Source organism: Hemitrygon akajei, chromosome 2, assembly GCF_048418815.1.
Source record: "Hemitrygon akajei chromosome 2, sHemAka1.3, whole genome shotgun sequence".
Lineage (NCBI taxonomy): Eukaryota > Metazoa > Chordata > Chondrichthyes > Myliobatiformes > Dasyatidae > Hemitrygon > Hemitrygon akajei.
Genome location: NC_133125.1, coordinates 181,958,930 through 181,982,517, shown reverse-complemented (window position 1 = coordinate 181,982,517; position 23,588 = coordinate 181,958,930). Strand labels below are relative to the sequence as shown.

General features: G+C 52.0%; 1 long non-coding RNA gene across 1 annotated transcript; it reads left to right on the top strand.

The window, feature by feature from the left end:
• Positions 1 to 1,448: 1,448 nt before the first annotated feature.
• On the top strand, positions 1,449 to 11,203 carry LOC140738076 (uncharacterized). Its single transcript, XR_012101301.1, has 3 exons — positions 1,449 to 1,522; positions 5,114 to 5,221; positions 11,126 to 11,203. It is a non-coding gene; the product is annotated as an uncharacterized lncRNA (long non-coding RNA).
• The last annotated feature ends 12,385 nt before the right edge of the window (positions 11,204 to 23,588 follow it).

Genomic DNA, 23,588 nt, shown 5'->3' with positions numbered 1-23,588 from the left:
TTATCTTGCAGGTTGAGTCAGTGGTGAGGAAGACAAATGCAATGTTAACATTCATTTCAGGAGGACTAGAATATAAGAGCAGGGATGTGTTGCTGAGGCTTTATAAGGCACTGGTGAGGCCTCACCTTGAGTATTGTGAACAGTTTTGGGCTCCTCATCGAAGAAAAGATGTGCTGGCATTTGAGAGGGTTCAGAGGAGGTTCACAGGGAGGATTCCGGGAATGAAAGGGTTATCATATGAGGAACGTCTGATGGCTCTGAGCCTGTACTCGCTAGAATTTAGAAGGATTTTGAATTTTGAAAGGCCTAGACAGAGTGGATGTGGAAAGGATGTTTCCCATGGTGAGGAAGTCTAGAATAAGTGGGCACAACCCCAGAACAAAGGAGCATCCATTTGAAACAGAGATGCGGAGAAATTTCTTTGGCCAGAAGATGGTAAATTTGTGGAATTTGTTAACACAGGCAGCTGTGGAGGCCAGGTTGGTTGTATTTGAGGTGGAGATTGATAGGTTGTTGATTGGCCAAGGCATTAAAGGTGACGGTGAGAAGGTCAGGGAGTGGGACTGTGGAGGGGTAAAAAAGAATTAGCCATGATTGAATGGCAGAGCAGACTCGATGGGCGAAATAGCCTAATTCTGCTCCTATGTCTTATGGTCTTGTAGACTTCTAAACAATAATTACTGAACCCATCAGAGTGAATAAATTAAAAATCTGGGTGAAGGAAAAGTGTCCCTTGGATCTTATGGTGGAGAATTCCTCAGACATGTATCACTGGTTACCAATGGACTTCCTGGACAACCATTATCCTTATCCATGTTAAATGTCCCAGCATTTGGACAGTTTAGTCTGCACTCATAATGAGTTCAGTTTTTTCTTGGACCAGAACACTGTTTGAAGCCTTGAGCATCTGGGTGTGGTGATGGTTCAGTCCTCAACAACAGAACAGGCTTCACAGTGGAACTTCAGTGCTGTAGCTGGGGCTGGGTATTGTCACCACAGGCAAGACCACATCAACTGAAACCTTCACCATCTCTAGAATAATACAAAGCTGATTTGCAGTGGATTGTTACCTCATCCGCTGGATATGTACACAGGGAGACTGCAGTGTATCTGACAATTCTGCATGTGTAGACACTCGATAAGGGAGTACAGAAGTTATCAAATATGTGTTTGTTTGTGTTTATCTGTTGTTTCCTGGATTCTCTGCTTGCTGCCAGTGTGAGAGAGATCCCTGGACTTTCTTCAGTCCGGTGTTCTGATTTCTGCTCCATTTCTGAACTGGTTGGGTTTCCCTGTGTTTAAGAAGTCTGACTGACTCAGGGTCCATCTTCATTACCAAGAACACATTGTAAATTGATGCTTATGTGATATAATTTGTGTAGATCTGTTACTATGGCTTTCAAACTGATTAATTTTCATTTATCCAAAGACAATGATAGATTTGGAAGATGGATGTCTGCCTATAATATTGGTTTTCTCATTATCATCATCATTGCTACAATTTCCTGGATGGTGTTTAAAGGTATGTGCTGAAATATTATTCTGTATTTTCATGTAAATGATGAACTCGGTTCTCTGGAGTTTGGTTGGAATGAAGTGAGTATCTCAGTCAGGATGTTGTGATCTGCTTTACCAGGACCACCAGCACCTGAAGTCCTCAGTCCCACAGCTGAAGTCCTTTCCCACAGGGGGATCTGCTGGAGGTTTAGACTTTAATGGCATTTCACTGATGCTCATGGAACTGAAGGCAAAATGTTGACCTGAGCAGACAGTTGCCTCAATGGGACAAGGCAGAGTGTGGGGATAATTTGCAGGAGATTACGTGGCTCATGTTGGGAGAATGTGACTGATGGTGTCCTGCAAGGATCTGTGTTTGGATTACAACTTGTCTCAGATTGACGGACGGGGTGACAGGTTACATGATCACGTTTACCAATGAAAAAAGGAGAAGTGGTAGCAGCTTTGTGGTCAACGGGGATTAATAGATGGGAATGAGCAAAACCAGGGATAAATGCCACTCTACAGCCAGACAAATTCATGTGGGCATCAGGATTCTGACATCCTTAATAGGTCTTGGAGACAGAGAGGAATTTTGTGTCCCAAATCACAGGAAGGAGAAATTGATCTTTAAGGATTCTGGTGTACATTTACTGAGCAGAATCTGCAGAAACTAGGGCTGTGCTGAATGGATCTGAGACAGTTAAAGGGTGAAGTAGTTAAATTTTACAAGAAGACAAATTTTACAAGAAAAAGAGCTTTGACCAGCATTAGAAGTTTGGAGAAGAGGGGGGATAAATCTGGTTCATTTCTCAAGGATAAAAGGCTGCAGCAGGTGACGGTTTAGTGACCAGTCACCAATCGATCTTTAGGATTGATTAGCGAGAGCAAGTTAAAGGAAGGCAGGGACAAGCACAGTGTCCATCGTCTCAGTGGACATCGTCAGAGTGGTGATCTCGAGACTTTAGCTCCTCAAAGAGAGGCTTCACTCAGAGAAAGCAATGAAAACACAATTTTAAGGTCTTTTCCCCCTTCTCTTCTTTATATTTGCCCAGTTAGGACAGCAGAGATGCCAGGCAGGATAGTGAAATGCTCCCCTTGTGTGATGTGGGAAGGCAGGGAGACCTCCAGTGTCTCTGGTGACTACAACTGGGAGAAGTGCATCCAGCTGCAGCTTTAACAAACAGTGTTAAGGAATTGGAGCTGGAACTGGATGAATTCCAGATTATTTGTGAGGCTGAGGGGGTGACAGGACATATTGAGTGGTAGTTACACCCAAGGTGCAGGACACAGGAAACTGGGTGACAGTCAGGAAGGGGAAAGAGGTTAAGGAACCAGTGTAGAGTACCCCTGTGGCCATCCCCTTCAACAACAGGTATATCACTGTGATGAGACCAATACAGAAGGGACGGTTTGTTCCTGAACTGGAGAGGGAAGGTTTGTTAATGCTTCATGGTGGGATTTAAACTGGAGTTGCAGGGAGATGGGAACCAGAGTGTCAGAACAGTCAGTGGAGAGGTTGTGGAGGTAGATGTTGGTAAGACCACAGATGAAGATCAAAAGATTGAGCACAGTGCGACTAGTGTCCTGAGCTCCAAATATTTCAATGCAAGAAGTATTGCAGGAAAGGCAGATAATAGTGGTGACTAGTGGTGTTCCAGAGATCTGTGTTGGGACCGATTCTTTTTACGTTATACGTCAATAATTTGGATGATGGAATTGATGGCTTTGTCCCAAAGTTTGCAGATGATATGAAGACAGATGGATTGGCAGGTCGTTTTGAGGAGGTAGAGAGGATACAGAGGGTCTTAGATAGATTAGGAGAATGAGCAAAGAAATGGCAGATGGAATACAGTGTCGGGAACTGTATCGTCATGCTCTTTGCTGGAAGAAGGGAAAGGGTTGACTATTTTCAAAATGGAGAGAAAATACAAAACAATGAGGTGCAGTGGGGCTTGAGAGTCCTTGTGCAGGATTCCCTAAAGGTTAATTTGCAGGTGGAGTCTGTGATGAGGAAGACAAATGCAATGTTAGCATTTATTTCAAGAGGACTAGTATAGAATCAGAATCAGGTTTATTGTCAACAGCATGTGACGTGAATTTGTTAACTTAGCAGCAGCAGTTCAATGCAATACATAATCTCACGGAGAGAAAAAAATTAAAACGTAATAATAAATAAACAAATTTCATGTCACATGCCGGTGATAATAAACCTGATTCTGATTCTGAATAGAGATGAGGAGGAATTTCTTTAGCCAAAGAGTGGTAAATCTGTGGAATTCTTTGCCACAGGGAGCTGTGGAGGCCAAGTCTTTGTGTACGGCATATTTAAGGAAGAGGATGATAAATTCTTGATTGGTCAGAGCATGAAGGGATACAGGGAGAAGGTAGAGATTGGGGCTGAGGGGAAAATTGGATCAGCCATGATGAAATGGCAGAGCAGACTCGATGGGCCAAATGCCTAATTCTGCTCCTATATCTTATGGTCTGAACAAAAGGTCACAGAGAGATAGAGAGTCCTGTTGATGCTTGAGAGCATCTGGAACTAGGAAACTTGGGGCAGCAAATTTAATTGCAGAATATTGGTTTGTTCCAGTGTTTTCCAACTGGGAATCCCTTTTCCTGGGGTGAAAAAGGAGTAACACACACTGTACAAATGTAACCGGGCACTGTGGGTGCCGTCACCCTCATGCCCCATCTTTTCCATGTCAGGGGCACGTGATGTCATTCCCTGTGCAACACTCCCCTCCAGTGGACCTTCAGGGTAACTGCATCATGTGTTTTTGGCCACCCCTGTAACAATTGGATTCACTATGGCAGCTCTGAACTGGGACACCTGCAGCTATTAATTACTGACCTTCATTCCTCTGGGCTCCCAAACACCCCGACAACAACCATTTATTCTGCCGGTGTTGATTTTCTTTCCGCTCCCTCCATTCCTTCCCGTGACTCTGCCGATTCTCTGTTTTAGTTTTACCATTTGAGTGAGTGTGGTGTAGATTTCCCAGATCTTTATCTGGATCCCGGGGGTTCTGGTCTCAATCCCCATCCCCACAAAGCCTCCGTAACACTGGTCGTGTGGAGCTGGGTCATTTGTCAGCCATGAACAGTTCGAGGGACTAAATCACCTGCTCCTGGAATTAAAAACTGAATCTGCTGGGAATCCTCAGCAAGTAGCAGGTGAAGCACGGACAAGAAATAGGTTGCAGGGAAATAGGGGGGTGGTTGGGAATGGGGTTGATGAGATTTGCTCTGAGAACTGACAAAGCGTCAGTGACGTCCCTCTGTATCATGAGGAAATATGAAACCAGCATCACTCATCAGCTTGTCGGTCTCTGTCACACTGCTTTTTGTTCAGCCTTGCTCAGTATAAACCACGTTCCACATCCCCTCCCACACTGACTGCACGAGATCATTGGCAGAGATCTGCTCTTGAACAGAGTGTGATGAAAGGTGTGTGAAATTGGAGAAGGTCACTGCTGTCCCTCTTCACAGGAAATTAGCTGAGTTTTTCAGTTCATGTGGGCATCAGCCTTCTGTTCAAGAGGCAGCATTCTCTCCTCTTATCACCTTGATTTGGTTACAGATACAGTTATTCAACTGTTTTTAATTGCAGGCCTCAGACCAGAGGATGTAGGAATTGCCATTACATCGATGGTGGGACTGGTGTTTTCTACAGCATATGCTATTATATTCACGTGCTGGTCAAGGAAAGGATCTCCAGGTACCTGTTATTGTCTAATTTGCATTTCAGCAGAAATACCAAGTGACTCATGTTGACAAAATGAACTCCTCCCACACCCCTCCCCCCCCCCCCATCCCCACAGAGTCTCTGGATTCCTGTGGTACCCAGAATGCAATTGTCCTACATGATTGACAGGTTGAGATATGAAGTGGTGACACAGAATGTCTGGAGTTGTTCTGGAGTCAACTCTGACCCAACTGCAGAGGGGGCTTTGGGAGAAGTGACCCTGAGGAGGGAGTGTCATAGAAAAATACAACGCAGAATCAGGCCTGTCGGCCCATCTAGTCTGTGCCAAACCATTTAAACTCCAATTGACCTGCACCAGGACCATAGCCCTCCATACCCCTACCGTCCATGTACCGATCCAAACTTCTTTTCAACGTTGAAATCGAACTTGCAAGCTCCACTTGTGCTGACAGCTTCTTCCACGCTCTCACGTCTTTCATGTTCCCCTTAAACTTTTCACCTTTCACCCTTAACCTGTGAACTCTTGATTGTAGTCCCACCCAACATCAGTGGAAAAGGCCTGTTTGCATTTACCGTCTATACCCCTGATAATTGTGTGTGCCTCTGTCAAATCTCCTCTCAATATTCTACATTCCAGGGAATATAATCCTAACCTGATCAATCTTTCCATATCACTCGGGTCTCTCAGTGTAAATTTCCTCTGCACTCTCTCAACCTTGTTTACATCTTTCCTGTAGGTTGGTGACCAAAACTGCACACAATACTCCAAATTAGGCCTCACCAACGTCTTATACAACTTCAACATAGCATCCCATCTCCAGTACTCAGCACTTTGATTTGTGAAGGCCAAAGTGCCCAAAGCTGTCTTTATGACCCTATCTACCTGTGACTCCACTTGTCTGCATCAAATTCCATCTGCCATTTTTCAGCCCATCTTACCCCTTCCTCATGCCACCCTGCCAGGGATAGGGTCCCTCTTGCCCTCACCTACCACCCCCGCCAGACATCACATCCAGCACATAATTCTCTGGAACTTCTGCCATCTCCAACAGGATCCCACCACCAAGTACATCTTTCCCTTCCCCCCCCCCCCGCCCATTTTCTGCTTTCCACAGGGATCGGTCCCTATGCAACTCCCTTGTCCATTCATCCCTCCCCACTGATCTCCCCTTGGCACTTATCCTTGCAAGTGAACGAGTGCTTCACCTGCCCCTACCCCTCCTCCCTCACTACTATTTAGGGCCCCAAACAGTCTTTCCGGGTGAGGCGACACTTCACCTGTGAGTCTGTTGGGGTCATATACTGTATCCGGTGCTCCCGGTGTGGCCTCCTTTATATCAGTGAGACCTGACGTAGATTGGGAGCCCGTTTCACCGAGCATCTACGCTCCATCTGCCAGAAGAAGCGGGATCTCCCAGTGGCCACCCATTTAATTCCACTTCCCATTCCCATTCTGATATGTCAATCCATGGCCTCCTCTAGTCAGACTGAGGCCACACTCAGGTTGGAGGAACAACACCTTATATTCCGTCTGATAGCCTCCAACCTGATGTCATGAACATCGATTTCTCTAACTTACGGTAATGTCGTCCACTCTCCTTCACCATTCCCCGTCCCCTTTTCCCTCTCTCACCTCATCTCCTTGCCACCCTCTGGTACTCCTCTCCCCTTTTCTTTCTTCCATGGCCTTCTGTTCTCTCCTATCAGACTCCCCCTTCTCCAGCCCTGTATCTCTTTCACCAATCAACTTCCCAGTTCTCTACGTCATCTCTCCCCCTCCTGGTTTCACCCGTCACCTTGTGTTTCTATCTCCCCTCCCCCACACCTTTTAAATTTACTCCTCATCTTTTTTTCTCCAGCCCTGCCGAAGGGTCTCAGCATGAAACACCGACTGTACTTTTTCCATAGATGCTGTCTGGCTGCTGAGTTCCTCCAGCATTTTGTGTGTTGCTTGGACTTCCAGCATCTGCAGCTTCTCTCTTGTTTGTGCCTGGAATTAACCTTTTTTTCATAATCAGGCCTCAATATCTCTGGAAAACCAAGGTTTCCTACAGCTGTTACCTTTACCTTTTATTCTGACAGTCACACACAAGGTTAGCACTTTCAAAGTTTCATTTTTGAAGGTCTCCCACTTACCAAGTATGCTTTTGCCAGAAAACAGCCTGTCCCAGTCCATACTTGCCAGATCCTTTCTGATATCTGATACCTTCAAAGTTGGCCTTTTTCTGATTTAGAATCACAACCTGCGGATCAGTCCCAACTTTTGGCAAATTTGCTTTGAATCGAATGGCATTGTGATCACTCGATGCAAAGTGTTCACCTACACAAACTCCTGTCACCTGCCCTGTCTCATTCCCTAACAACAGATTAAATATCACACATTCCCACATTGGGACTTCTACGTACTGACTGAGGAAACCTCCCTGAACACATATAACAAACCCTATCCCATCTAGTCCTTTTACACTATGGGAGTCTCTGTCAATATGTGGAAAGTTAAAACCACCTTCTTTGCAAAAGTCAACGATCTCTCTGCAACTTTGTTCCTCTAAACAAAGTTTCAGAGTTTGCATACGGTAACGTATACCACACCCCCATTTCCTCATCCTCTGAGTCCGTACAGCATTCAGTGGTTTGGTCCTTTTCAGCTCTTTCCGCTGATTGCCTCTCTGCTCTTCTCCTACTAGGTGTAGGGTCAGTGTCAGGCTTTTGGTCAACATGTACCTCCTGCCCTCGGGGTAAAATGTGATCCCAGCGGAGAATTTTGACAGGGCCATTCCCATCTTCTGGCTTCACCTGGAAAACTGGCGCATTTGGCATCTGGCTGTCCGCTATGTAAGGCGTAGACACCCAGTTATCAGCCGACTTCTGCTTCCTCCAAATAGATCAAAGGCAGGACTTACAGTACTCTCAAACCTCAGGCTTCATTCGAGGCCAATAGAACTGATCTCAGACCAATCTGCAGGTCTTGTTGTTAAAAAAATATTGCTTATAAGGATGATTCGTAAGGGCAGTGAGATCAAGGACATGTTGAGGGCAGTGTATTTACTGACAAGTACCTTTATTGTTTAAACTAACAAGAATGTGAATTTGTACACTAAATAACTCGTGTTCACCCCCGCTAAGTATCCCTGACTGTCCTGAACAGTGAAAGAATAGCCAAGGTATTACCCGGGCAAAGGAGTTTATGCTGGCCAGGTGTTCCTCGTTGCCCTGATTCACTCGCCACGTGTTTCACACAGGGTTCCTCACGCTTGTATCTGCGATGGTTATTCTTAAAAGTTACCATTACCAGCATACACAAAGCATCCACTTTTATATCCATTCCTTATCGATTCAAATATCGCATTCCAGTGTCATTGGACCCGGGTCATGTGTCCGTTCTTCAACACCTTGTTATTGGCTCTGCTCCAAGCCAACATCCATTTATTATCCTCTTCCCATCAAGTGACAGTCGATAATTTATGTTCTCAATCAGCAATGAACTCGAATCACTTCAGGCAGGCATCAACCCTAACATTCACAATGTTATATCCAACGCATATTATATCCAACCAAACATCTCACAAATAATTTCTTATTGGAAATGATCTCCAGTCCAGCAGATTATCTGAAGTATCATTGTGTCTTCTTTAAAGCATTGGTCAAGCCCAGCATGTCAAGCTCACAAAATGGAGAATAGAGTGTCTTCACAAAATGGCAGCCTCCATCTCTGCAAGCATATGGCAGGAACAAAGACAAATTATCTACTTCCACTGTCCTTGATTCATTTGAATTGACTGATTTGTAGATTGTCATTTTTTCTGACCAACAGTCTTGTCAAACCCCAAATAACCAGAATCATCATGGAGTGACATCAACACAATTCTCTGATGCTTCTCAGACAAAACCAACTGGGAACGCTGTGTCCTGTCTGGAGACGTGACCCTGTATGAAACCTGGTTCCTCAACTCCAGTTTGTTCCATTCCCTCATCAGTAGGGGTATGGTAGGGTGTTTCATCTTTTCAACTTGGGCCATATCCCCTTCTACAACAGATGACCAAATGGCACCTATACAAGGGTTGTCTCACTGGGCTACTGCCAATTCCACAGGACTCAAGACAGGCACCTGCTTTGTATCCAGAGCTGTCAAGTTGCAATAAACTTGTGGAATGGCACAATCCGAAGCTCCCAAATGATCCACAGCTCTACCCTGCCACAGCCTTGCTGCTGATTTCCCTGTGGTAGAAAGCTGGCACATTGCTTTAACACCAGAGGCAGGAACACTCTCCCACTCTGCGTCCATTTCCAGAACCTCATGTGACCGTCAGGACAATGACTCCACATCAATGTTCTGACTCCCCAGCCGATATTTCAGGCTGAAATCATAAACAGACAATGCTGCTGACCAACGGTGACCTGTGGCATCCAACTTCACCAAGGTCAGGATTGTTGTCTGTCCTCATATCCAATTTGGCACTGTATCGATAGTCACCTAACCTATGCACCACAACCATTTTCAATGCCAGAAACACCAATTTGTGCACAGGGTAGTTTCGTTCAGAGGGTGACAGACTCCAGCTGATGAAACCCTCGGGGCTGGTGTCGGTGTGCAGGACGTACGGCAACTGGGAGTTTGCAAAGCTCAACACAGGTGCTTCAGTCAGCAGCTCTTTCAGCAGCTGAAAGACTCTTCACATTTGGCATCCCATCTTTCTCCAAAATACTCTGAAGGACTAAGATAAACATTACCTTCTTCTCCTTTTGTTCTCCTACCTTTATTCTCTTCTTCTCCTTTTGTTCTCCTCCCTTTATTCCCCAAGGGAGGGTAACCACACAGAAGCTGATTCAAAGGGTGGCTTACTTTGGAGTAATCCTTCACAAATCTCTGGTAGAACCCACAGAATCCATGGAATGAGAGTAGAGTTCTCAAATTCTTGGGCCTTGGCCATGTGGTCAGATACATAGATATTCCATCCTGAGACACTATGTGCCTGACGTAATTGACTGACATTGTGCAGAACTGGCATTTGTCCAGTGACAGTTTTAACCCTTCAGTTTTCAGGCAGTCCAGCACCTTCATTAGTCTCGTCTTGTGCTCCTCCAGTGTGGACTCGAACACTATGAGATCATTCATGTACACCAGTACCTCAAGCAAGTTCATGCCCCAACAGTCCTCTCCATGAAATGTGCACAGTGTTGGAGATCATATCTTCCAAAATCTTGGTGTGTCCCTTACTCACGGCGCCAACTCCTCATTTCCGATCTCCAGTAGAACTTCCCATTCTGCACTCCTTTGAATCACGCCTTCCCGTCGGATCGAATCCTGCGGCTGCCTCTCCCGATCCTCTCCTCTCTCCATCTCCCGCCAAAAGACCAAGAACCCCACCAGTGTCCATCACAAATGTCCCTCCACCCAGCTTTCTCCAGAACCTTCTCCCAATTCCACCATCCTGATTGGCTGACTGGTAGGACCATGTCAATTGCAGCACTGGATCACTGGGATAATACGACTGAGCTTATTTACAGTGGGGTCTTGTCTCATTGGCTCAGTATGTACACAGAGAGACTGCAGTCTCCCTGCCATTTCCATCTTCACGGCCTGAGGATAATGGATACCCAGGTTTTACAATATATTTCCAGAACTAACGACAAGGTCTTTAGTCTCTCCGGGGATCTCCACACACTGACAGTGGAGTGAACTCTCTGAACCTCCCTCACTGCATTGCTCTGACACCTGGTCCTTTTCCAACCTGGTGGGATTGTCTCATGTTTAGGACATTCATTATCACAGCCAACCTGACCAATCCCAGTCCATGTCTGTTATCTGGAACACTTGTCCACTGAAACATATGTAGAACTGTTTGTGTTGATCAGTTTTGAAACAGTTTGAAACAGTTCTAATGTTGTTGTTCATTTCTCCCTGTGGACTCTAGAAGACAAGCAGTGGTTGTGGTGCCTGAATATTTGTAACATTGTGGCTCTTGTCTTCATCCTCATTGCCCTCATTTGCTGGATTGTGTCTAAAGGTATGTGCACAAACATTCTTAAATTACATTAAAATGGTCGCTGTGTTACTCAGTGCAGGAATGGAATGAGTATCTCAGTCAGTACATTGTGAACTGCTTTATATGGAACACCAGCAACTGCAGTCCTCAGCCCCACAGTCTACAGCTGGGGACTGGGAGACCTGCTGGAGGTTTGACCCAATATAGACACTGTAGGTTATACAGGGTGTGTCCGGACTTCTGAGTGTGTGTCACTGTCCAGCTATCACCAGTAAATGGAGAGTCAATCTCACCAATCACCATCTCCGTGACTTGTAAATGCCTGTCACTGGGTTACAGCTCAATAATGACCAGATAGTAATGATATCAGGTATCAGGTGAAGACAGGGAGGCAGTTTATTGTCACTGGGTCAGTATCCTGGAGTCCATACCAGTGTTACCATGAGAACAGCAGAGGTTCCCGAGGGAGACTCACCCTCACCATCTGAGGACAAGCAGATGTGGATCTGGTCTGACAGATCGAGACAATATGGCCGGTATAAGAGGGTGGAGACAAAAGGTGCAGATCAAACTCTGGCAGGAGACGGGTGGATCCAGGTGAGGAGGGATAATGGTCAGATATAGGAGGGGAGAGTGGGGTTCACACCAGAACGGGAAGGTGATGGGTGGATCCAGGTGAGGAGGGATAATGGTCAGATATAGGAGGGGAGAGTGGGGTTCACATCAGAACGGGAAGGAGAAGGGTGGATCCAGGTGAGGAGGGATAATGGTCAGATATAGGAGGGGAGAGTGGGGTTCACACCAGAACGGGAAGGTGATGGGTGGATCCAGGTGAGGAGGGATAATGGTCAGATATAGGAGGGGAGAGTGGGGTTCACATCAGAACGGGAAGGAGATGGGTGGATCCAGGTGAGGAGGGATAATGGTCAGATATAGGAGGGGAGAGTGGGGTTCACACCAGAACGGGAAGGTGACGGGTGGATCCAGGTGAGGAGGGATAATGGTCAGATATAGGAGGGGAGAGTGGAGTTCACACCAGAACGGGAAGGTGACGGGTAGATCCAGGTGAGGAGGGATAATGGTCAGATATAGGAGGGGAGAGTGGGGTTCACACCAGAACGGGAAGGTGACGGGTAGATCCAGGTGAGGAGGGATAATGGTCAGATATAGGAGGGGAGAGTGGGGTTCACACCAGAACGGGAAGGTGACGGGTAGATCCAGGTGAGGAGGGATAATGGTCAGATATAGGAGGGGAGAGTGGGGTTCACACCAGAACGGGAAGTTGATGGGTGGAGACGACAAAGGGCTGAAGGTGATTGAATCTGATCAGAAGGAAAAGTGGAACATGGAATAAATGGAATGGGGGGGGGGAGGGCAGATGGAGATGAGTGAGATAGGGGAACCAGTCGGGATGGTGTGTGTGTGTGTGTGTGTGTGTGATGGACAGATGGAGGAGTGGGAGAGGGGAACCAGTCGGGGTGGTGTGTGTATGTGTGTGATGGACAGATGGAGGAGTGGGAGAGGGGAACCAGTCGGGGCGGTGTGTGCGTGTGATGGGCAGATGGAGAGCAGTGGGAGAGGGGAACCAGTCGGGGTGGTGTGTGTGTGTGTGTGTGTGTGTGTGTGTGTGTCTGTGTGTGTGTGTGTGTGTGTGTGTGTGTGTGTGTGATGGACAGATGGAGGAGTGGGAGAGGGGAACCAGTCGGGGTGGTGTGTGTGTGTGATGGACAGATGGAGGAGTGGGAGAGGGGAACCAGTCGGGGTGGTGTGTGTGTGTGTGTGTGTGTGTGTGTGTGTGTGTGTGTGTGTGTGTGTGTGTGTGTGTGTGTGTGTGATGGACAGATGGAGGAGTGGGAGAGGGGAACCAGTCGGGGTGGTGTGTGTGTGTGTGTGTGTGTGTGTGTGATGGACAGATGGAGGAGTGAGAGAGGGGAACCAGTCGGGGTGGTGTGTGTGTGTGTGTGTGTGTGTGTGTGTGTGTGATGGACAGATGGAGGAGTGGGTGAGGGGAACCAGTCGGGGTGGCGTGTGTGTGTGTGATGGACAGATGGAGGAGTGGGAGAGGGGAACCAGTCGGGGTGGTGTGTGTGTGTGTGATGGACAGATGGAGGAGTGGGAGAGGGGAACCAGTCGGGGTGGTGTGTGTGTGTGTGTGATGGACAGATGGAGGAGTGGGTGAGGGGAACCAGTCGGGGTGGTGTGTGTGTGTGTGTGTGTGATGGACAGATGGAGGAGTGGGAGAGGGGAACCAGTCGGGGTGGTGTGTGTGTGTGTGTGTGTGATGGACAGATGGAGGAGTGGGAGAGGGGAACCAGTCGGGGTGGTGTGTGTGTGTGTGTGTGATGGACAGATGGAGGAGTGGGAGAGGGGAACCAGTCGGGGTGGTGTGTGTGTGTGTGATGGACAGATGGAGGAGTGGGAGAGGGGAACCAGTCGGGGTGGTGTGTGTGTGTGTGTGTGATGGACAGATGGAGGAGTGGGTGAGGGGAACAGGTCGGGGTGGTGTGTGTGTGTGTGTGTGTGATGGACAGATGGAGGAGTGGGAGAGGGGAACCAGTCGGGGTGGTGTGTGTGTGTGTGTGTGTGTGTGATGGACAGATGGAGGAGTGGGAGAGGGGAACCAGTCGGGGTGGTGTGTGTGTGTGTGTGTGATGGACAGATAGAGGAGTGGGTGAGGGGAACCAGTCGGGGTGGTGTGTGTGTGTGTGATGGACAGATGGAGGAGTGGGTGAGGGGAACCAGTCGGGGTGGTGTGTGTGTGTGTGTGTGATGGACAGATGGAGGAGTGGGAGAGGGGAACCAGTCGGGGTGGTGTGTGTGTGTGTGTGTGTGTGATGGACAGATGGAGGAGTGGGAGAGGGGAACCAGTCGGGGTGGTGTGTGTGTGTGTGTGTGATGGACAGATGGAGGAGTGGGAGAGGGGAACCAGTCGGGGTGGTGTGTGTGTGTGTGATGGACAGATGGAGGAGTGGGTGAGGGGAACCAGTCGGGGTGGTGTGTGTGTGTGTGTGTGTGTGTGTGTGTGATGGACAGATGGAGGAGTGGGAGAGGGGAACCAGTCGGGGTGGTGTGTGTGTGTGTGTGATGACAGATGGAGGAGTGGGAGATGGGAACCAGTCGGGGTGGTGTGTGTGTGTGTGATGGACAGATGGAGGAGTGGGTGAGGGGAACCAGTCGGGGTGGTGTGTGTGTGTGTGTGTGATGGACAGATGGAGGAGTGGGTGAGGGGAACCAGTCGGGGTGGTGTGTGTGTGTGTGATGCACAGATGGAGGAGTGGGTGAGGGGAACCAGTCGGGGTGGTGTGTGTGTGTGTGTGTGATGGACAGATGGAGGAGTGGGTGAGGGGAACCAGTCGGGGTGGTGTGTGTGTGTGTGATGCACAGATGGAGGAGTGGGTGAGGGGAACCAGTCTGGGTGGTGTGTGTGTGTGTGTGTGTGTGTGTGTGTGATGGACAGATGGAGGAGTGGGAGAGGGGAACCAGTCGGGGTGGTGTGTGTGTGTGTGTGATGACAGATGGAGGAGTGGGAGAGGGGAACCAGTCGGGGTGGTGTGTGTGTGTGTGTGTGTGTGATGGACAGATGGAGGAGTGGGAGAGGGGAACCAGTCGGGGTGGTGTGTGTGTGTGTGTGTGATGGACAGATGGAGGAGTGGGAGAGGGGAACCAGTCGGAGTGGTGTGTGTGTGTGTGATGGACAGATGGAGGAGTGGGTGAGGGGAACCAGTCGGGGTGGTGTGTGTGTGTGTGTGTGTGTGTGTGTGATGGACAGATGGAGGAGTGGGAGAGGGGAACCAGTCAGGGTGGTGTCTGTGTGTGCGCGATGGACAGATGGAGGAGTGGGAGAGGGGAACCAGTCGGGGTGGTGTGTGTGTGTGTGTGTGATGGACAGATGGAGGAGTGGGTGAGGGGAACCAGTCGGGGTGGTGTGTGTGTGTGTGTGTGATGGACAGATGGAGGAGTGGGAGAGGGGAACCAGTCGGGGTGGTGTGTGTGTGTGTGTGTGTGTGATGGACAGATGGAGGAGTGGGAGAGGGGAACCAGTCGGGGTGGTGTGTGTGTGTGATGGACAGATGGAGGAGTGGGAGAGGGGAACCAGTCGGGGTGGTGTGTGTGTGTGTGATGGACAGATGGAGGAGTGGGTGAGGGGAACCAGTCGGGGTGGTGTGTGTGTGTGTGTGTGTGTGTGTGATGGACAGATGGAGGAGTGGGAGAGGGGAACCAGTCGGGGTGGTGTGTGTGTGTGTGTGATGGACAGATGGAGGAGTGGGAGAGGGGAACCAGTCGGGGTGGTGTGTGTGTGTGTGTGTGTGATGGACAGATGGAGGAGTGGGAGAGGGGAACCAGTCGGGGTGGTGTGTGTGTGTGTGTGTGATGGACAGATGGAGGAGTGGGAGAGGGGAACCAGTCGGGGTGGTGTGTGTGTGTGTGTGTGATGGACAGATGGAGGAGTGGGAGAGGGGAACCAGTCGGGGTGGTGTGTGCGTGTGTGTGTGATGGACAGATGGAGGATGGGAGAGGGGAACCAGTTGGGGTGGTGTGTGTGTGTGTGTGTGTGTGTGATGGACAGATGGAGGATGGGAGAGGGGAACCAGTCGGGGTGGTGTGTGTGTGTGTGTGTGATGGACAGATGGAGGAGTGGGAGAGGGGAACCAGTCGGGGTGGTGTGTGTGTGTGTGTGTGTGTGTGATGGACAGATGGAGGAGTGGGTGAGGGGAACCAGTCGGGGTGGTGTGTGTGTGTGTGTGTGATGGACAGATGGAGGAGTGGGAGAGGGGAACCAGTCGGGGTGGTGTGTGTGTGTGATGGACAGATGGAGGAGTGGGAGAGGGGAACCAGTCGGGGTGGTGTGTGTGTGTGTGATGGACAGATGGAGGAGTGGGTGAGGGGAACCAGTCGGGGTGGTGTGTGTGTGTGTGTGATGGACAGATGGAGGAGTGGGAGATGGGAACCAGTCGGGGTGGTGTGTGTGTGTGTGTGTGATGGACAGATGGAGGAGTGGGAGAGGGGAACCAGTCGGGGTGGTGTGTGTGTGTGTGTGTGTGATGGACAGATGGAGGAGTGGGAGAGGGGAACCAGTCGGGGTGGTGTGTGTGTGTGTGTGTGATGGACAGATGGAGGAGTGGGAGAGGGGAACCAGTCGGGGTGGTGTGTGTGTGTGTGTGTGATGGACAGATGGAGGAGTGGGAGAGGGGAACCAGTCGGGGTGGTGTGTGTGTGATGGACAGATGGAGGAGTGGGAGAGGGGAACCAGTCGGGGTGGTGTGTGTGTGTGTGTTTGTGTGATGGACAGATGGAGGATGGGAGAGGGGAACCAGTCGGGGTGGTGTGTGTGTGTGTGTGTGATGGACAGATGGAGGAGTGGGAGAGGGGAACCAGTCGGGGTGGTGTGTGTGTGTGTGTGTGTGATGGACAGATGGAGGATGGGAGAGGGGAACCAGTCGGGGTGGTGTGTGTGTGTGTGTGTGTGTGTGATGGACAGATGGAGGATGGGAGAGGGGAACCAGTCGGGGTGGTGTGTGTGTGTGTGTGTGATGGACAGATGGAGGAGTGGGAGAGGGGAACTAGTCGGGGTGGTGTGTGTGTGTGATGGACAGATGGAGGAGTGGGAGATGGGAACCAGTCGGGGTGGTGTGTGTGTGTGTGATGGACAGATGGAGGAGTGGGTGAGGGGAACCAGTCGGGGTGGTGTGTGTGTGTGTGATGGACAGATGGAGGAGTGGGTGAGGGGAACCAGTCGGAGTGGTGTGTGTGTGTGTGTGTGTGTGTGTGATGGACAGATGGAGGAGTGGGAGAGGGGAACCAGTCGGGGTGGTGAGTGTGTGTGTGATGGACAGATGGAGGAGTGGGAGATGGGAACCAGTCGGGGTGGTGTGTGTGTGTGTGATGGACAGATGGAGGAGTGGGTGAGGGGAACCAGTCGGGGTGGTGTGTGTGTGTGTGTGTGATGGACAGATGGAGGAGTGGGAGAGGGGAACCAGTCGGGGTGGTGTGTGTTGTGTGTGTGATGTACAGATGGACGAGTGGGAGAGGGGAACCAGTCGGGGTGGTGTGTGTGTGTGTGTGTGATGGACAGATGGAGGAGTGGGAGAGGGGAACCAGTCGGGGTGGTGTGTGTGTGTGATGGACAGATGGAGGAGTGGGAGAGGGGAACCAGTCGGGGTGGTGTGTGTGTGTGTGTGTGATGGACAGATGGAGGAGTGGGAGAGGGGAACCAGTCGGGGTGGTGTGTGTGTGTGTGTGTGTGTGATGGACAGATGGAGGAGTGGGAGAGGGGAACCAGTCGGGGTGGTGTGTGTGTGTGATGGACAGATGGAGGAGTGGGAGAGGGGAACCAGTCGGGGTGGTGTGTGTGTGTGTGATGGACAGATGGAGGAGTGGGTGAGGGGAACCAGTCGGGGTGGTGTGTGTGTGTGTGTGTGTGTGTGTGATGGACAGATGGAGGAGTGGGAGAGGGGAACCAGTCGGGGTGGTGTGTGTGTGTGTGTGTGTGTGATGGACAGATGGAGAGCAGTGGGAGAGGGGAACCAGTCGGGGTGGTGTGTGTGTGTGTGATGGACAGATGGAGGAGTGGGAGAGGGGAACCAGTCGGGGTGGTGTGTGTGTGTGTGTGTGTGTGATGGACAGATGGAGGAGTGGGAGAGGGGAACCAGTCGGGGTGGTGTGTGTGTGTGATGGACAGATGGAGGAGTGGGAGAGGGGAACCAGTCGGGGTGGTGTGTGTGTGTGTGATGGACAGATGGAGGAGTGGGTGAGGGGAACCAGTCGGGGTGGTGTGTGTGTGTGTGTGTGTGTGTGTGATGGACAGATGGAGGAGTGGGAGAGGGGAACCAGTCGGGGTGGTGAGTGTGTGTGTGATGGACAGATGGAGGAGTGGGTGAGGGGAACCAGTCGGGGTGGTGTGTGTGTGTGTGTGTGTGTGTGTGATGGACAGATGGAGGAGTGGGAGAGGGGAACCAGTCGGGGTGGTGAGTGTGTGTGTGTGTGATGGACAGATGGAGGAGTGGGAGAGGGGAACCAGTCGGGGTGGTGTGTGTGTGTGTGTGATGGACAGATGGAGGAGTGGGAGAGGGGAACCAGTCGGGGTGGTGTGTGTGTGTGTGATGGACAGATGGAGGAGTGGGAGAGGGGAACCAGTCGGGGTGGTGTGTGTGTGTGTGTGATGGACAGATGGAGGAGTGGGAGAGGGGAACCAGTCGGGGTGGTGTGTGTGTGTGTGATGGACAGATGGAGGAGTGGGAGAGGGGAACCAGTCGGGGTGGTGTGTGTGTGTGTGATGGACAGATGGAGGAGTGGGAGAGGGGAACCAGTCGGTGTGTGTGTGTGTGTGTGTGTGATGGACAGATGGAGGAGTGGGAGAGGGGAACCAGTCGGGGTGGTGTGTGTGTGTGTGATGGACAGATGGAGGAGTGGGAGAGGGGAACCAGTCTGGGTGGTGTGTGTGTGTGTGTGATGGACAGATGGAGGAGTGGGAGAGGGGAACCAGTCGGGGTGGTGTGTGTGTGTGTGATGGAAAGATGGAGGAGTGGGAGAGGGGAACCAGTCGGGGTGGTGTGTGTGTGTGTGATGGACAGATGGAGGAGTGGGAGAGGGGAACCAGTCGGGGTGGTGTGTGTGTGTGTGTGTGTGTGTGATGGACAGATGGAGGAGTGGGAGAGGGGAACCAGTCGGGGTGGTGTGTGTGTGTGTGTGTGTGTGTGATGGACAGATGGAGGAGTGGGAGAGGGGAACCAGTCGGGGTGGTGTGTGTGTGTGTGTGTGTGTGTGATGGACAGATGGAGGAGTGGGAGAGGGGAACCAGTCGGGGTGGTGTGTGTGTGTGTGTGTGTGTGTGTGATGGACAGATGGAGGAGTGGGAGAGGGGAACCAGTCGGGGTGGTGTGTGTGTGTGTGATGGACAGATGGAGGAGTGGGAGAGGGGAACCAGTCGGGGTGGTGTGTGTGTGTGTGTGTGTGTGTGATGGACAGATGGAGGAGTGGGAGAGGGGAACCAGTCGGGGTGGTGTGTGTGTGTGTGTGTGATGGACAGATGGAGGATGGGAGAGGGGAACCAGTCGGGGTGGTGTGTGTGTGTGATGGACAGATGGTGGAGTGGGAGAGGGGAACCAGTCGGGGTGGTGTGTGTGTGTGTGATGGACAGATGGAGGAGTGGGAGAGGGGAACCAGTCGGGGTGGTGTGTGTGTGTGTGATGGACAGATGGAGGAGTGGGTGAGGGGAACCAGTCGGGGTGGTGTGTGTGTGTGTGTGTGTGTGTGTGATGGACAGATGGAGGAGTGGGAGAGGGGAACCAGTCGGGGTGGTGTGTGTGTGTGTGTGATGGACAGATGGAGGAGTGGGAGAGGGGAACCAGTCGGGGTGGTGTGTGTGTGTGTGTGTGTGTGTGATGGACAGATGGAGGAGTGGGAGAGGGGAACCAGTCGGGGTGGTGTGTGTGTGTGATGGACAGTTGGAGGAGTGGGAGAGGGGAACCAGTCGGGGTGGTGTGTGTGTGTGTGTGTGTGATGGACAGATGGAGGAGTGGGAGAGGGGAACCAGTCGGGGTGGTGTGTGTGTGTGTGTGTGTGTGTGATGGACAGATGGAGGAGTGGGAGAGGGGAACCAGTCGGGGTGGTGTGTGTGTGTGATGGACAGATGGAGGAGTGGGAGAGGGGAACCAGTCGGGGTGGTGTGTGTGTGTGTGATGGACAGATGGAGGAGTGGGAGAGGGGAACCAGTCGGGGTTGTGTGTGTGTGTGTGTGTGATGGACAGATGGAGGAGTGGGAGAGGGGAACCAGTCGGGGTGGTGTGTGTGTGTCTGTGTGTGATGGACAGATGGAGGATGGGAGAAGGGAACCAGTCGGGGTGGTGTGTGTGTGTGTGTGTGTGTGTGATGGACAGATGGAGGATGGGAGAGGGGAACCAGTCGGGGTGGTGTGTGTGTGTGTGTGTGATGGACAGATGGAGGAGTGGGAGAGGGGAACCAGTCGGGGTGGTGTGTGTGTGTGTGTGTGTGTGATGGACAGATGGAGGAGTGGGTGAGGGGAACCAGTCGGGGTGGTGTGTGTGTGTGTGTGTGATGGACAGATGGAGGAGTGGGAGAGGGGAACCAGTCGGGGTGGTGTGTGTGTGTGTGTGTGTGTGATGGACAGATGGAGGAGTGGGAGAGGGGAACCAGTCGGGGTGGTGTGTGTGTGTGTGTGTGATGGACAGATGGAGGAGTGGGAGAGGAGAACCAGTCGGGGTGGTGTGTGTGTGTGATGGACAGATGGAGGAGTGGGAGAGGGGAACCAGTCGGGGTGGTGTGTGTGTGTGTGATGGACAGATGGAGGAGTGGGAGAGGGGAACCAGTCGGGGTGGTGTGTGTGTGTGTGATGGACAGATGGAGGAGTGGGTGAGGGGAACCAGTCGGGGTGGTGTGTGTGTGTGTGTGTGTGTGTGTGATGGACAGATGGAGGAGTGGGAGAGGGGAACCAGTCGGGGTGGTGTGTGTGTGTGTGTGATGGACAGATGGAGGAGTGGGAGAGGGGAACCAGTCGGGGTGGTGTGTGTGTGTGATGGACAGATGGAGGAGTGGGAGAGGGGAACCAGTCGGGGTGGTGTGTGTGTGTGTGTGTGTGTGTGATGGACAGATGGAGGAGTGGGAGAGGGGAACCAGTCGGGGTGGTGTGTGTGTGTGATGGACAGTTGGAGGAGTGGGAGAGGGGAACCAGTCGGGGTGGTGTGTGTGTGTGTGTGTGTGATGGACAGATGGAGGAGTGGGAGAGGGGAACCAGTCGGGGTGGTGTGTGTGTGTGATGGACAGATGGAGGAGTGGGAGAGGGGAACCAGTCGGGGTGGTGTGTGTGTGTGTGTGTGATGGACAGATGGAGGAGTGGGAGAGGGGAACCAGTCGGGGTGGTGTGTGTGTGTGTGTGTGTGTGTGTGATGGACAGATGGAGGATGGGAGAGGGGAACCAGTCGGGGTGGTGTGTGTGTGTGTGTGTGATGGACAGATGGAGGAGTGGGAGAGGGGAACCAGTCGGGGTGGTGTGTGTGTGTGTGTGTGTGTGTGTGTGATGGACAGATGGAGGAGTGGGTGAGGGGAACCAGTCGGGGTGGTGTGTGTGTGTGTGTGTGATGGACAGATGGAGGAGTGGGAGAGGGGAACCAGTCGGGGTGGTGTGTGTGTGTGATGGACAGATGGAGGAGTGGGAGAGGGGAACCAGTCGGGGTGGTGTGTGTGTGTGTGATGGACAGATGGAGGAGTGGGTGAGGGGAACCAGTCGGGGTGGTGTGTGTGTGTGTGTGTGTGTGTGTGTGTGATGGACAGATGGAGGAGTGGGAGAGGGGAACCAGTCGGGGTGGTGTGTGTGTGTGATGACAGATGGAGGAGTGGGTGAGGGGAACCATTCGGGGTGGTGTGTGTGTGTGTGTGATGGACAGATGGAGGAGTGGGAGATGGGAACCAGTCGGGGTGGTGTGTGTGTGTGTGTGTGTGATGGACAGATGGAGGAGTGGGAGAGGGGAACCAGTCGGGGTGGTGTGTGTGTGTGTGTGTGTGATGGACAGATGGAGGAGTGGGAGAGGGGAACCAGTCGGGGTGGTGTGTGTGTGTGTGTGTGATGGACAGATGGAGGAGTGGGAGAGGGGAACCAGTCGGGGTGGTGTGTGTGTGTGTGTGTGATGGACAGATGGAGGAGTGGGTGAGGGGAACCAGTCGGGGTGGTGTGTGTGTGTGTGTGTGATGGACAGATGGAGGAGTGGGAGAGGGGAACCAGTCGGGGTGGTGTGTGTGTGATGGACAGATGGAGGAGTGGGAGAGGGGAACCAGTCGGGGTGGTGTGTGTGTGTGTGTTTGTGTGATGGACAGATGGAGGATGGGAGAGGGGAACCAGTCGGGGTGGTGTGTGTGTGTGTGTGTGATGGACAGATGGAGGAGTGGGAGAGGGGAACCAGTCGGGGTGGTGTGTGTGTGTGTGTGTGTGTGTGATGGACAGATGGAGGATGGGAGAGGGGAACCAGTCGGGGTGGTGTGTGTGTGTGTGTGTGTGTGTGATGGACAGATGGAGGATGGGAGAGGGGAGCCAGTCGGGGTGGTGTGTGTGTGTGTGTGTGATGGACAGATGGAGGAGTGGGAGAGGGGAACTAGTCGGGGTGGTGTGTGTGTGTGATGGACAGATGGAGGAGTGGGAGATGGGAACCAGTCGGGGTGGTGTGTGTGTGTGTGATGGACAGATGGAGGAGTGGGTGAGGGGAACCAGTCGGGGTGGTGTGTGTGTGTGTGATGGACAGATGGAGGAGTGGGTGAGGGGAACCAGTCGGGGTGGTGTGTGTGTGTGTGTGTGTGTGTGTGATGGACAGATGGAGGAGTGGGAGAGGGGAACCAGTCGGGGTGGTGAGTGTGTGTGTGATGGACAGATGGAGGAGTGGGAGATGGGAACCAGTCGGGGTGGTGTGTGTGTGTGTGATGGACAGATGGAGGAGTGGGTGAGGGGAACCAGTCGGGGTGGTGTGTGTGTGTGTGTGTGATGGACAGATGGAGGAGTGGGAGAGGGGAACCAGTCGGGGTGGTGTGTGTGTGTGTGTGTGATGGACAGATGGAGGAGTGGGAGAGGGGAACCAGTCGGGGTGGTGTGTGTGTGTGTGTGTGATGGACAGATGGAGGAGTGGGAGAGGGGAACCAGTCGGGGCGGTGTGTGTGTGTGTGTGTGTGTGTGATGGACAGATGGAGGAGTGGGAGAGGGGAACCAGTCGGGGTGGTGTGTGTGTGTGTGTGTATGTGTGATGGACAGATGGAGGAGTGGGAGAGGGGAACCAGTCGGGGTGGTGTGTGTGTGTGATGGACAGATGGAGGAGTGGGTGAGGGGAACCAGTCGGGGTGGTGTGTGTGTGTGATGGACAGATGGAGGAGTGGGAGAGGGGAACCAGTCGGGGTGGTGTGTGTGTGTGATGGGTAGATGGAGGAGTGGGAGAGGGGAACCAGTCGGGGTGGTGTGTGTGTGTGATGGACAGATGGAGGAGTGGGAGAGGGGAACCAGTCGGGGTGGTGTGTGTGTGTGTGTGTGTGATGGGCAGATGGAGAGCAGTGGGAGAGGGGAACCAGTCGGGGTGGTGTGTGTGTGTGTGATGGACAGATGGAGGAGTGGGAGAGGGGAACCAGTCGGGGTGGTGTGTGTGTGTGTGTGTGTGTGATGGACAGATGGAGGAGTGGGAGAGGGGAACCAGTCGGGGTGGTGTGTGTGTGTGATGGACAGATGGAGGAGTGGGAGTGGGGAACCAGTCGGGGTGGTGTGTGTGTGTGTGATGGACAGATGGAGGAGTGGGAGAGGGGAACCAGTCGGGGTGGTGTGTGTGTGTGTGTGTGATGGACAGATGGAGGAGTGGGAGAGGGGAACCAGTCGGGGTGGTGTGTGTGTGTGTGTGTGATGGTCAGA